We start from the raw sequence: 14211 nt of genomic DNA, 5'->3' as shown, positions 1-14211 counted from the left end.
GTCCGCTGGATTCTAGAAGAGTTCTCTGTTGAGAGGCTCCTGAAGTTTGGGAGCCATCATCGCTGGTGAGGTGACAGTGCTCACAGAGTTCTTGGGGGGTCCACACACCGCAGATGTGGTTCTGGTGTGAGGCTCAGCCGTCCAATGCTGGGAAGGTTCTAGGGCAGCCTTCGGTGGTCATTACCTTCAGTGGGAAGGTGCTAATGGAGTTCTAGAGCCACATTCGTCTCTGCCCTCCCATCGTTGGCAACCACAAAAGCGTGCATCGCCACAAACACATTACCAGTGACTTCAGTTGGAGGAGACAGACACATTAGGCCAGCGTGCTCCTTCGGGGCAGCAAACGGATTGTTTTTGTGGGTTTGTGCGTGGCGGTGTTTGTTTATTAGAGAAAGGCACACACCACTGAATCACAGTGCAGACGCCTTTCTCCAGTGTATGATCGAATTTAGACACGTTTAACTGAACCACAGAGGCACAGCAATCGCATGGAACACTCAAGCACGCTGCCGTGATGCAGTCACCACACACACACACACGCACACAGTGACTCGAGTCGCACCATGCACCTTCGAAGAGAGCCAAAGGGGTCTGTACACTGACATACAAACGTAGCCACAAACGTCTCCGACCTGCGGGTGCATGGTATTGACAATCAGACATTATAAACACACACAGCTCTCCAGCACTGTGCACATTCATGGCAGACGCAAAACACCCCCCCGTTAATTCATACAGACACTAATTAGAACAGACACCGGTGGCAAAGCTGCAGAGAAACCACAGCCAAGTGCATCAACACACTCGAAGAGACAGGCAGAGACCGACGGCTTCTCCTTCGACACATCGGTAGAAAGGGCGCGAGACACGCGTCACACACATGTACACACACACACATGCTGGCGGGCGCAAAACGCCGAGAGCGGCTCCATCAGCCACACCAGAGGAAGCCCAAAGACGACCATTTACACGGAAAACGACAGGAGAAGGCCAGGGGGAGGTGAGCGTGCCACCCCGCCTCGAAGACGCCCGCTAGGCGCCCACGCAAACACCTCTCCATTGTTCTGCACCGCCCGACGTGCGAGTCATACAAATGCACACACAGGCGGCGCGCTGAGAGGGGGGAGGGAGGGGGGCTGGAGGCAGGCTCGCGCCTGAAGACTGCAGTCATCGGGCGAATGGCCCTCACTCCAAGGCAGGCACCAGCACCCCTGCCCTCTCCTGCCCACCGCCTGGGGGTCTCTCCCTCTCTCCAGCCACCTACTCGCCCCTGCACCTGGCAGATGCCACCCCTCCACCCCCCCTGGTGCTCCGTCGCGTGCCATCTTTTTTCCTCCTGCATGCTATTGTCTCAATTTCTCTATCTGTCTGTCGTTTATCTCCCGCCTTCCCCGCCAGGCAAGCGACAGGCACCGTCCGTTCCCTTTCCCTCTCGTCTGAGGCGGCAAGGACGCCGCTGCGTCCTCCCTCTCAAAGAGGCCACGCGTCAGGGAATTATTTTCACCCACCTTTCTTGGTCTTTTCGGTTGTGCGCGTATATACATGTAGCCACATATGTGCAGGTGATATACACACGCACACGAAAGATGGACGCGTCGACCCGGCCACCATACACACACGCACAGCGGCCATAACACACTGCACCCCGTTTCTCTGCACTTCCGTCTCCATTCCGCCGCCCCTTTTAGACAAGCGGATGAGGGTAAACCGAGCAAGGGCCGCGGGGTCCATATGTTTCCTACGGCCACGCACCCGCTCCTGTGCCCGAGACACAGAGGGTGGAAGAGACGCAGCCCACGCCAGCCGAGAGCCCCGAGGGGTCCGCCGCCTTTACACACGGTGGGGACTCGAGATCGGATTACAGGATTGGTTATGTAGACATCTGCTTTCATGCACACAGCGAGGCGACGGGGATACTTAAAAAAACACCCACAAAGGACACTTTGATGTTTTCTAATAGCAACCTCTCCCAAGAGGTACAAAACACAATCTCCACCGAGAAAAACAGCAGGCTTGGACCTCATTCACGTGGACCTCCCTAAACCACGCTGCATAGGGTCAAAAACAAGCACATACCAAACTATACCCTATAATCAGTGGAAGCAAAGCCACCCTGTGAATCACGACAAGCTACCAGCATCTAAACCAACCCATGTCCACCCCTAATCAGGCGCCACGGGGGAAATCTACAACAGAGTGAACACCAGCCACAAACGCATAGCAAGCAACAAACCTATAAATCAAAGCAAACTGCGGCCCATAACCACAGTGCAATATAACCATCTACACCAGAGCAACCAGCAGACCCTAAATCAGAGCCAACTACAGCTCCCCAAGCAAAGCACAGTGCAGCTTAATCAATCAGAATGCACCACAACCATCTACACCAGAACACACTAACTTCCATTGAACAAATAGCAAAGCCAACTCAATGTTCTCTGCAACAGTCCTCTACAGACCGATAATAACAACAGTCCAGACCGACTTCAGGCCTTGTAGCACAAAGTGACTCACAGCTTCTTAAGTCAGAGTACAGTACAGTTCAGATATAAAATTAATATCACACTCCAGCCGCCTAAACCAGCTAAACAGAGTCAACACTGCTCACCGACTCAGTACAACAGCACCAAGGCCATCAAAGGCAATCACACTAATACTACCCAAAAGTGGAGGGAGCCACGCCAGACAAAATAGTGATCCTATTAAAAAAACTATGGAACGCCAGCGTTGAAGTTAGCGGTCAGGGTCTTTATATAGGAATCTGGAGACACTCAGGTAGGACGTTACATTTCTTATTCCTGTTAGACCCTTATCCCTGAGTCTCCACAATATTTAGCCTATACGTTCCCCCAACAACAACAACCTGTTAAACTCTCCAGTACCCATACAGGCACAGAAAGACAACAAAAAACAGTCACATAAGCAATGCAACAGGTTTAGACATGAAGCTCCACATACGTCATGTCCAACAAAGAAATGAGACAACAACTAAGTTGTGACCACCACTGCACAATGGACCAAGACGTGCAAGTCTTTAGACCTCCTCGAACAGGACACTCTAGTACCATGCTTGCATACTCACAATGACGCCATCAAATATTCATGCATATAGGACACATAGTCACAGGCACCTAGTCATGCAACAGCCAGGTATAGAAAGCACTGCTTTCTTCAACAAAGGCTTCCCCAATATGCCCAAGTCTACACATTCAATGCACAAAACAAAGAAATATGGAAAGTTTGACCATGCATCACCTAAATTGAACATTCCCATGACCAGACTTCAACACAAAACTTGTCATCACAACTACACCCTACACAATGTCCCCCTACAGTCAAAATGCTAAGGTACATAACGCAACAAACTCACACACCTTCACCGTCTTCCACAAGCATTACACACATCCAAACAAGGATAACATATTGCACCATATGCTCACACACAAAAGTGCAGGACAGCACACCAAAACACCACAAACCCAGTCAAACTAGCTGGACAAAGGGAAATGACGAGTGGAAATTTACACAGATAGAATCCATTAAAATTTGCTTTCAATAACAAAATCTGCATAGTGCACGTCAAAAGTGACAAGCGTGATATGCACAAGTGTAGTTTAACGACTGATACTTTTTTATTGACTCTGCAAATATTTAAAAGTATTTTTTGAATAATATTTCATGAACAACTGTCATCCTGTCATCCAAAACTAGCAGTGCACACCAAACCTATAGCAAGCATATCCACCTAAGCATATTCACCACCATAAAGAGTAACCACCATGATCCTAACATCCTCCAAAAATGAAGGAGCCCAGCCACTGAAGTGTGGTGCAACATCAAACAAGCATTTGCAAAGCCAGTAGGTCTTTTTGACTTTATTAATACTTGCTCTGTCATGTTTTTTCCTAAACTTTAAAGTTTAGGAAGTGGCGAGGCCCTCGTTAATTTTAAAATAAAAACTTTAAACAATATATATGTAAAAACACACATTGGCATAGCAGTGGGCTTAAACTTTGCCCCATTCTTCAAATGTGAATGACACAATAACAGACCAATGTATGGCTGACTGAAATACCCACAAATTAAGTTATTCATATATTTTTGTAAAATCAAAAAGGCATTGGCTAACAACAGACCTAATAACCAAATTATTTTCTACATCAGAACCAAAATGATAATGTCTCCCACAGCGGTGCAGCATCAACCTCAGAAAACAAAGCTCTAGCAGGCTCTTACAAAAAGGTAAAAAGCAGTAAACAAAACTATGGCATCCCAAGCAAAACTAAACCAGAGCAATGACAGCCCACCTATACTACAGAGACTTGACAGCCCAAAGCAATCAATAAACACAGTTCATGCAAACCAAAGAAGGCTCATCTCATGAAAAATATCATTGACAAACCACCAAATGAGAACAATTTCTACAGCTCAAACCAGAGGCACCACCAATCACCTAATCCAGAGGAACAACATTATAAACCAGAGGTCACACAGCCCACTTATGACAGAAGAAGCACAGCCCAGTTATTTCAGACTACCAATAGCATCAGGATACCAGAGAAATATTCACATCAGCAACCATGTGTGCTAAAGGTCACACACAACAAGAGCACAAGCAGCCCTATCAACCCAGAACACCGACCACCTCAACAACCACCTCACCAACCACCTCATCAACCACAGCACAAAAGATCCACCAGTCCATGAAAATATCAGCCCAACCAACTCAGAATACACACATTTCCACCCACCCTTTGGACCAGCGCCACAAAACCACAGGAGTTGCTACAGTACAAAGGAGCTGCAACTGCCTACACAACAACGACGTTCAAACACATCCTTTTTCATGCACCACTTTGTATCAGCATTTAGATGATTTATAAGCTATTCTAATGTTGAAAGACATCAGACTGGAGAGGCATGAAGCTCAAGTCAGTTCCCCAGGATGGAAAAATAAATATGACTGGTCGCAGAAGAGGAGATTCAAATTCAGGATTAATGGAAAGAGTGTGTCTTATCCAAGGTCACTTCAGGAACCTTAACCCGCCACACTACAGAAATTCAATCTGTCCTACCAATCAAAGGTGACCACCGAACCACCAAAATACAGGGAACATCCTTTACGACGCAACTATTACCCCGCACTACCATTACAACGCGGGGATTACAACGAAAGTTGTTACAACGACTTTCGCTGGATGGCTCTGTTGGATAGGGAATAGTTTAATGTTCTATCCAACACCTTCCCTACTATCCACGGGGACTGGAGTTGGAATAGAAAATTAAACTATTCCACTATCCAGCGCCCCCCCAACGCAAGTCGATGTAACGACTTGCGTTGTAATCCCCGTGTCGTAATGGCATGCAGGGTAAAAACATGCGTTGTACTGACATACAACCCCAAAATACAGACTATTGCTGCTCAACAAAAAAAGGTGACACCCTCCCATATCCCGAAAATCTTTGCCTTTTCAGACTGGGAGACACCATCACCTGTTCACGCTAAAGCAACCCTCCAAGTCCAAACCTTAGTTTAGAACTCCAAAGCTATGGTATTTGGAGCTCCCCAACCAGAGATATTAAAGCCTCCAAACCAGGGATATCCGAAGACACAGACAGGGAAACCATCACTTCCTCTACTAATTCTGTGATAGCTACCAAAGACTCTCACCCATAACATCACAAACTGAAAGCCACAGACAAAATAAACCTCAAACCAGGGCAGCGTCAGTACCAGAGAGCTACTTTTGAAACCATCAACCTATAACTAGTATAGCCCAAAAAATGTGTGACCATAATATTAATGACAGTCGCCCCTACTCTAGAAATTCTAAACATCTAAAAACAACATTGACCCAGTTCCTCAGGAAGTTGCTCCCTCAAATCCCAGTTTAAAGAGTCCCAAATATCTCATAACAACATGAATCAAACAAGCCCAACGACATCTGTTAAAAGAAAAAGTACACTCTCTCTACTTAGAAAAGTCCCCTAGTTAAAAATACTGCACATTGTAACCCAAAGCTACCAACCAACCCCAACAAGATAAGACGTCCTCACCCCGTCAGAACAATACCAGTCATAAAAATGAGAGAAACTACAGATTGTAAACTAAAACTACAGTCTTCCAATTAAAGGCGCATGACACTGTCTGCCTAAGCAAACGCATACCAGACCACTTCATGTAGAGTAATCACATCCACCCAAACAAAAGCTAATAGGCTGAATAAACTAGAATCCTTCAAAATCAAACCAATTTCACAAGACCACTAGCAATGCAACCAGAACCAACCTGAATAACTACCAAAACTGAAGTGACTTTCTAAGATGTAAAAACTGCAGTATCCTCCCAGATTTCAGATTCTACTCAGTAGTTTCCCAAATACACTGCTTCAATGATCCTGAGAAACCGCAGTACACACAAATGAACATCAACCAGGACTGCAAAATTCTAAAGAACTCCAAACATCCAAAAAACAACCAACTACAACATGAACCACAGTCTACCCCCACAACATCCCAAACCTGTAGGGAACTAGGAATCCCCAAAACAAATGATTCCAAGCTAGAAAACCACAAAAAGCCCTGCTCTGTACCTGGGTCAATGACACCCCCTAAGTAGTTTCCAAAAATGTTTTATACTATCAAGAGCTTCCTTCCCCATCTCTGCTCCCTCACCAGAGGCACTTACTGTGAGCCCAATTCTTCATATTTAATCAGCCTACGCATGCCCATACAGAGCAATCCCAAACCTTCATGATCCCATAGTGATCCTAACTATCCAAGCCCACTCAGGCAGTGATGCAGCCACCACTGGGACTCAGGATGAACCCCCCCTTGTCTCCAATGTCACTAGTATAGAGTCACACACTCCTCTACACCCAGTGGGCAGCCCATTCCACCACTGCACATCACAAGTCCAGGCTCTCATGCAATCAGATTAGGGTTCCAGGCACCATTGCTTTCCAGCGAAAACCAAAGATACCTTGAATCACAGACTCCTTCGACACTCAGTGGGCGCCTCTCCTAACACGCACATAAAACAATACAAAAGGCAAGACGGTTACTCCCATCACACATAAGCAGCACAAGACAAAAACTCAGACACAAGTCTGTGATTCCACTGCAATACAGCACAAGCACTAGCTTTCACTGGCAGCAGCAACATCCATATATTCCACTGTGAACATGCCCAAGCCCCGAGCCCAATCATGAAAACTCTGGGTGCCACCTCCATCCAGTAATATCATTAGATATCAAAAACTTGTGTCTTCATATAGATCAAGCGTACGTCTCAGACGCCATTGTCATCCGATGTGAGACACCGACTCCACCATGAACCACGGATCCCATCTTCATCCAACATGAGCCACAGACAGCACCACACGCCTCAAATCCTATTAATGTTCAACTGCATTGACACCCAACATGAACCTCAGACCCCCATCAACCCACAAGGTGACCCTCAGACCTCATTGCGAGCCTCAGACCCCAATAACACCCAACTTGAGCCACAGATAACATCCTAAGCCTTGGACTTAACTGCAAACCTAAATCAGCCACAAACATCAGAAGCCTCAAATCCCATTCTAACACTACACTGCATCAACACCCAAAGCGAGCATCAGGCCCCGTTGTAAGCCTCAGACCCCATCAATACTGAATATGAGCCTACGACAATGTCATGAGCCTGAAATCGCATCACACTCACTCAGCGTGAGCCTCATACTTCATTACAGGCCTCACATACCACTTAATACCCCAGTTTCCTCAAAGTCCACCACAAACCTCAGATCCCATTGACGCTCAATGTGAGCTTCAGTCCACACTAATAGCCTCAGTCTTTATTACAAGCCCCAGTCTCCATCAAACCAACGTAAGCATCAGATCCCAATGCAATTTAATGGGATTGCCAGAACCCATCAATTCCCACCAGGACTCTGATACCCTATAACAACCCTCCGACCCCATTGCCACCCATTGTGAGCAAATTGCCAGACCTACCCTATACGTATCTCTAGACTATTATCATCAAGTAAGAGCCCCAAATGCCATTCATTACAGACTCAAAACAATATTGCAATCAAGCATGAGCCAAAGACACCATCAAATGCATGCAACAAACCCTCCTACAGGTATATAAATCCACTGGACCTAGTCAGTGAACACCCCATGCCTCATCACTATTTACTATAAGCCCCAGACACCATCCAATTCAGACACCAAAACCTACAACATCAAACATGAGGCATGTGCCCCATCCAATGCTGACATTATACTCTGGTACCATTAAGCATGAGCCAAACCACACCCATCACTTCCGGTATTCGTATGAGCCATGGACCCCAACCAAAATACAAACCCTTCCGCATGGCCGACCCCCATCCAATGCATAACCCCACCCTACTGCCTTCTGGTATCATCACCAGAACCCAGCCACTGTACACAACAAACCCAATCACCCTCCAACTTATAACTTCCCCCATATCATAAATACACCAAGCCCTTTTAAAATCCATGATGGACCAAGTCATCAAATACACTGAACTCTATTCCCTCCAACACACATCTCAAACCCGTCTATGTAGTAGCTCTAGAAGCCACCCAATACAGAAACTAATTCCCAAACCAACCTTCATTTAGACTAGCATATGGTTGCATTCAATTCAATCATTTTGTGTTACAATTGTTATGTGAAATGTCCGAAATTACACTTTTAAGCCAAGTCGTGTCATTAAGATTTGGTTCAGGCAAGAATCCTATTGTGGGAGCACAGGGATAACACGAACGAGCTGAAAGGTGAGCGACACATACAGTTGTGCTCTTTTTTTGGACAAAATGCATCCCCGGGTCCAAAACGCACGCGAGTATCATTTCATGCTACAAAGTATCAGAAAATGCAGGGTCAGAATTTTACATAAAAACGCTTAATTATTTTGGGAAATGACGCAACTTTCTCTCCAAACCGTAATACTAGATAGGATGAGATAAAGAAGCCCTACTGTCACCCAAATTGAGTAAAACGGGGCACAACACTAGACGCCTGTCCTATCACATCCAGTTTGAGCCCCAGACCCAGTAAAGCAACCCTGTCACCCATACCACGTGAGCCCTCGACCCCATCCAGCATATGTCCTATGTCCTACACCCATCTGCACAAGCAGCACGCCAAATCAAAAGCATACACCAACTATTACCGCCATTTAATACGAACCCTGGACGTTATCATCGATATAACAAACTGCATCACCTAACAGTATTCGCCCCAGACCCTAAGGGATCCCTACACCATACCCCGTGGCTACTCTGAAGGCTTAGAAAGCCATCGCCACAAACTGGAAGCCGCAGAACTTATCAGACCCATAGTTCAAACTGTACCACGTTCAGAATGAGCCCAGGCCCTCTGCCCCCTAATACGAGTAAAGTAACTCAAAGGACATTGCCATTCTGTGTGAAGACCCTATAACATCTAGCCGTATCTTCAGACATTATTTTCTTCTGCATAGCCCACACCATATTCACGTCTGCGAGCCCCCACGCCCATCTGTGTTTCCCAAATTTGATAGCACCATTGGGATCCCCAGACAGCATCAAATAGCACCCCATTTGCCATCCAGTTAATTACCCTCGCCAATGTTAAGCATAAAACCCTTTCACACCTAATATGAGCCTGGGCTCTATCGCAAACTATCGCCAGCATTATAGGTACGACATCCCATAAAACACAGCCTCAAGCCCTGTCACCAGGCGTTATGAATCCAGCCCTATTGCCGCACAGGATAAGCAAGGCACCCTATTAAACGCAAGCACCATTTTCTATTACCATCAAGACACCCTTTATAGTGCATACACCAATCGCTGTTGCCTTGCAACCAGCCAAAAACCCAGTCAATGGCTACACCAGCGCCCATCAAACTTAAACGCTTCCCTGGGTGAGACCCACCCATCCCTGCTGAAATCCAGTAGGAGCCAAGACCCAATTCAATACACAAACCAATCCCTATCAGGTCAAGCCTAAACCTCTAAGTCAAATGCATCCACCAACTATCACCGTACTGACTGAGATAGCATTCTCATATAATGCGGATCCCAACCGGCCCCTCCACCCAGCATGACCTTCTGTTGGTACTGATGGTCAGTTTGGGCCCCATACTTCATCTAGTGCATGCAGCACATACTTTCTCATCCAACGTGAAACCTTAGATTATGTCCAGGATACTCTAGATTATCACCACCCAACGTGTGCCTCAAAACCCATCGAGGGCACACACAGAGGAGCAGTGGCGTAACGCAAAACGATGCCCCCCAAAAGAATGCGAAAAGGGGCCTCTTAGTCTCACATATATTCATTGGTCTTGTGCTGGTTTGGGGCATCTGAAGGAGTGTGGGGGCCCAGGAGGTTGGGGGCCCACCTGCACAGGCGTCCATAGCACTTCATAATGAGTCAAAGAAGATCCAACCAGAGGAGTCATTTATACTCTATTTCCATCCATTACGAATGTCAGACCATATCCAATGTGCACCGCAACATATTCAATCTAGCACAAGTCTTAGCTCTACCTCGATGTACATCCCACACAGGCAACATTCCAGAGGAGCATCGACAAAGCACAGCCCATGTGCTTGTGCCATCCAGTGTGGTCCCCTGAACCCCTTAGTGAAGCATACGCCAGACCCTAATGCCAACCAGCATGCAACAAAGCCTTAATCCAAAGCACACCCGCACCCTATAGCTATCCAGTGCCAGCTAGTTCATACACAAATCTCTATTCCCCCCAAAAATATGACACGCAAACAACATCAAGCAGTGTACCACGAACCCTATGAGCCAAAGAAGCCATCCAATACATACCGTAAACTGCACTGGTTATCAATATAAACCCCAAATCCTACTTCTGTCCTTCATTCAGGATCCCACTCAATCAACACACAGAACCCAGGCACCATGCATGTTAGTGATTACCAGACGCCATCCAGATCCCATACAATACGTACACAAAATCCGACCATCACACACAAAGGCAAAATACCCTGTTCAATTAATACTAAAACCCAAAAGCCATCCAGTATGATCCAAAGACACATCTAACATATATGTCAAATCCTAATCCTATTGATTATGATCCCCAGATCCAATGCACTGCACACAGAAAGCCCCGTTGGCATACCACATGAGTCCAAAGGCCATACAAATCACACACCAGACAATATCTTCATCCTCGTCTACTGAACTAAAATGAGCCTTTCTAGAGCACACACTACCCAACTAGAACTGTTGTCCAATGCAGAAATCCAACACTGGAGCCATCAAACATGATCGTTGACCCCACCCAATGGACACACTAAACCTTATCGGCATAAAATATGATAACTGGACTCATCCAATGTGTACACAAAATCCTATCGATATTCAATATGAGCTGCTTCCTTATTCACCGCTCACTCAAAATCCCGATGGCATCAGTAGCATCCCTAAATGCCATTCTAGGCATTCATCAAAACCTTTCGAACACCATCCAAGACTAAGACCAACTGCTATCACCATCCGTCATGACCACCGGTCCAATCAAATTAGTAATCCAAATCCTATGCGGGTCCAATAACTGCCCTAGAAGCATCCAACACACAAGCCCAACCTTATTGCCAGGCAATATGTGCAGAAGACCATCATAGTTTCCAATATGAGCCTCAAACCTCAAGAGCAGTCAGCACCGGTCCTCCACCATGAAGGGCAGGAGCCAACCTCCGCCGCACGAGCCACAGCCTCCACGGTACAGCACGGTGCGGCTTCCACCCAGATTTGCTAGGCAGAGATACCCATCTTGAGGTGTTTTTTTTTGCCCTGGTCATCTTTCTCGCAACAACAGCAATGTACATGCTGGGCAACTCTAGCCCAGATGGTGCAAGTCTGAGCAAACATGATGGATGCCCCTTAATCTGCCATGATTTGTGGGTTCCTAATGGGACATTTCCAATGGGCGCCCGGGCTGACTGCCCCTTGCACTAGTCCACACCATCAATGGGCATGACCGGGCCATTCACCACCATCAGCAGGATTCTCAAAGCGCCAAGCAGGTGACAGGGAGGTCATCAGCTAAGACCAAAGGCAAGACTCAAGACAACTTTGCAAGACACTCAAGAGCACCGGAGCTGGGAAACCCTTACCTTCCTCAGCCTTCATCCATGAGGTGCTTCAGCTGGCACACCGTGCCAAGCCTGGCACTAACCAGTGCCCGTCGATGTCCATCTACTGGAGAGATGTCCCTGCAACAAGATCTAGTCTGAATGCTCTTGCTTTAGCAATCCTCCGATCAGTGGGAAATGATACTGCGGACAACACAGTGCGGGTTCTTCTTTTCTTCGAGCAACAGATTTCAAAAATAAAAAACAGTCCCAGGTGCCAGTCTGTCTACTGGGGCGTCAGTTCAGCTTTGGCACGCGGAGAAGATAGCTCAGTGGGGTATTGAACCTGCTGCAACAATCCATGTGCCACCTTTGGGCCACAGGCTTGAATCTCATCGGATGGACTCATCCGCCCATCCTTCGACCTCAATGAGAGGAGCAGTTGGGTTGATACACCGCTTAGAAGATCCACAGGAAACGGCACGGAGCGCTATACTGATAGGAAATGATTACACTCGTCGTCACTGGTGGGGCCCTCCCCCAACCCGCCGAGCCCGCACTCTCCGACGCCCTTGGCTGGCTCGCTCTGTCGGTGCCTCATCGAAACCTCCCCACCCTCAGCGCCCGTCTTCCCCTCTCCGCCGCCTCCATCAGTGACCAAGCCCCCGGGGAGAGCGCCATGCCGAGGGGGACCCTTCCGAGCACCCGGGCGTCGAAGGGGAGGGCAGACGCATGCTCGACTGGCGGGAAAGGCCGTGCTTTGAGCGAATTTGCATCTAGTTGGCAGCGATTGGGGTCTTTCTAAGATACAAGCTAAGTGTTCGACAGGACGTAAAGGGGGCTGCTGTGGGGGGCAGGTGACCAAGCGCCCGTGATCGTGGAAGTCATCTTTAATCTACGTTTCAGCACTGTCCAGACACACAGTGCGGTGCCTCATAGCCACGGTCATGGCTGCCCCATAGCCGATGATAACAGCACAGCGCGATGGTGGTGGTGGGGATGCGCTGTCCGGTGCTCGAGATGCGCCGTCTAGCTCCTTAGAGGGGCGCGCGAGCCTGCCAGGGAGGAGATGCCAGGGGTGTCTGAATGGCACGCTAGGGACGTTGAAGTGTTACGCTAGGGTCGTTGAGGTGTCACGTTGTCACGCATGGGAGGGAAGACGGGTTGTAGAACCTGTACGCTAGATGCGTTGACCTGGCACGGTGTGGTGGTCAAGATGGGGCTTCCGGGGAGATGGCAGCCGAGGACGGCGGCTGCTTGCGCTCCGTGGTGCGGCCCCCCGCTCCTTGCTTCTCCAGGTAATTGTCGAATCTGCCTTTGGATGTTCATGGAGATTCAACAATGCGGCTTTCCACCCACCTCCTCCGCCCTCCGTGATATGTGCGCCCCCACCCCGGGCGCGGGGCGCAGCGGCACTGCGAGGGAAGGAGCCCGGTCCTCAGCCGGAGAGAGCCCTCGCCTCCATCACGGAGCTGAGACGGAAGGACCACGGACCTCGGAGGCGAGCAGGGACCACGGATCGATGGAGGGGAATGGTACTTGTGCTAGCGGCCGGTCTCACCCATCGGTGCCAGAGACCCCAGGTGCATCAGCTGCGTCCAGGGTCTCCTCTGGGGGGTCTCTCCGTTCCTTCAGCCCCCGGGGCTGCCTGGTATCTCTGGCAGGGAGCTGCGAGGGGATGCAGTGCAGGCAGAACGGACAGCAGAGGCTGAGCAGCGGCAGGGAGGTGTTTCATTCAGTCTCCATCCGCAGGCACCGACGGGGAAGACGCGGAGCGCGGATCCACGGACGGGAGGCAGCCGAGGAGAGTGAGAGGAGGGGAGACTGTCAGCCCCGGAGAAGCAAAGGCAGGAGATAGCGGGGGGATAAACTCAGCACTGGAGTACGCAAAGACGGATTGGGCAGAAAGAGAGAGCGAGAGACACTATTGGAATAACAAAGGGAGGGAAAGGAAGGGCGCATGTTTATTGGAAACGCAAGACTGAAGAAGTAAAACGAGGGGGCTGGAGTAAACAAGGAGACCAGGAGCCCAAAACTGAAGTCACAAAGGTTGGGAGACTAAGAGCGACAGGAACTGTTGCAAAACCAGGA

General features: G+C 48.4%; 1 protein-coding gene across 1 annotated transcript in view; it reads right to left on the bottom strand.

Moving 5' to 3' along the window:
• ADGRL1 (adhesion G protein-coupled receptor L1) overlaps positions 1–13889 on the bottom strand; it is a 607344-nt gene extending 593455 nt beyond the window's left edge. Inside the window, exon 1 of the mRNA XM_086961122.1 lies at positions 12163–13889. The gene's annotated coding sequence lies outside the window, so the exon portion shown is untranslated. The remainder of the gene's footprint in view (positions 1–12162) is intronic.
• Positions 13890–14211: the final 322 nt, after the last annotated feature.

The sequence above is a fragment of the Lissotriton vulgaris genome, chromosome 1_1 (genome assembly GCF_964263255.1).
Source record: "Lissotriton vulgaris chromosome 1_1, aLisVul1.2, whole genome shotgun sequence".
In the NCBI taxonomy this organism is placed as follows: domain Eukaryota; kingdom Metazoa; phylum Chordata; class Amphibia; order Caudata; family Salamandridae; genus Lissotriton; species Lissotriton vulgaris.
Note: the sequence above shows the minus strand (reverse complement) of the source record. Positions and strands in the feature narration are given on the sequence as shown.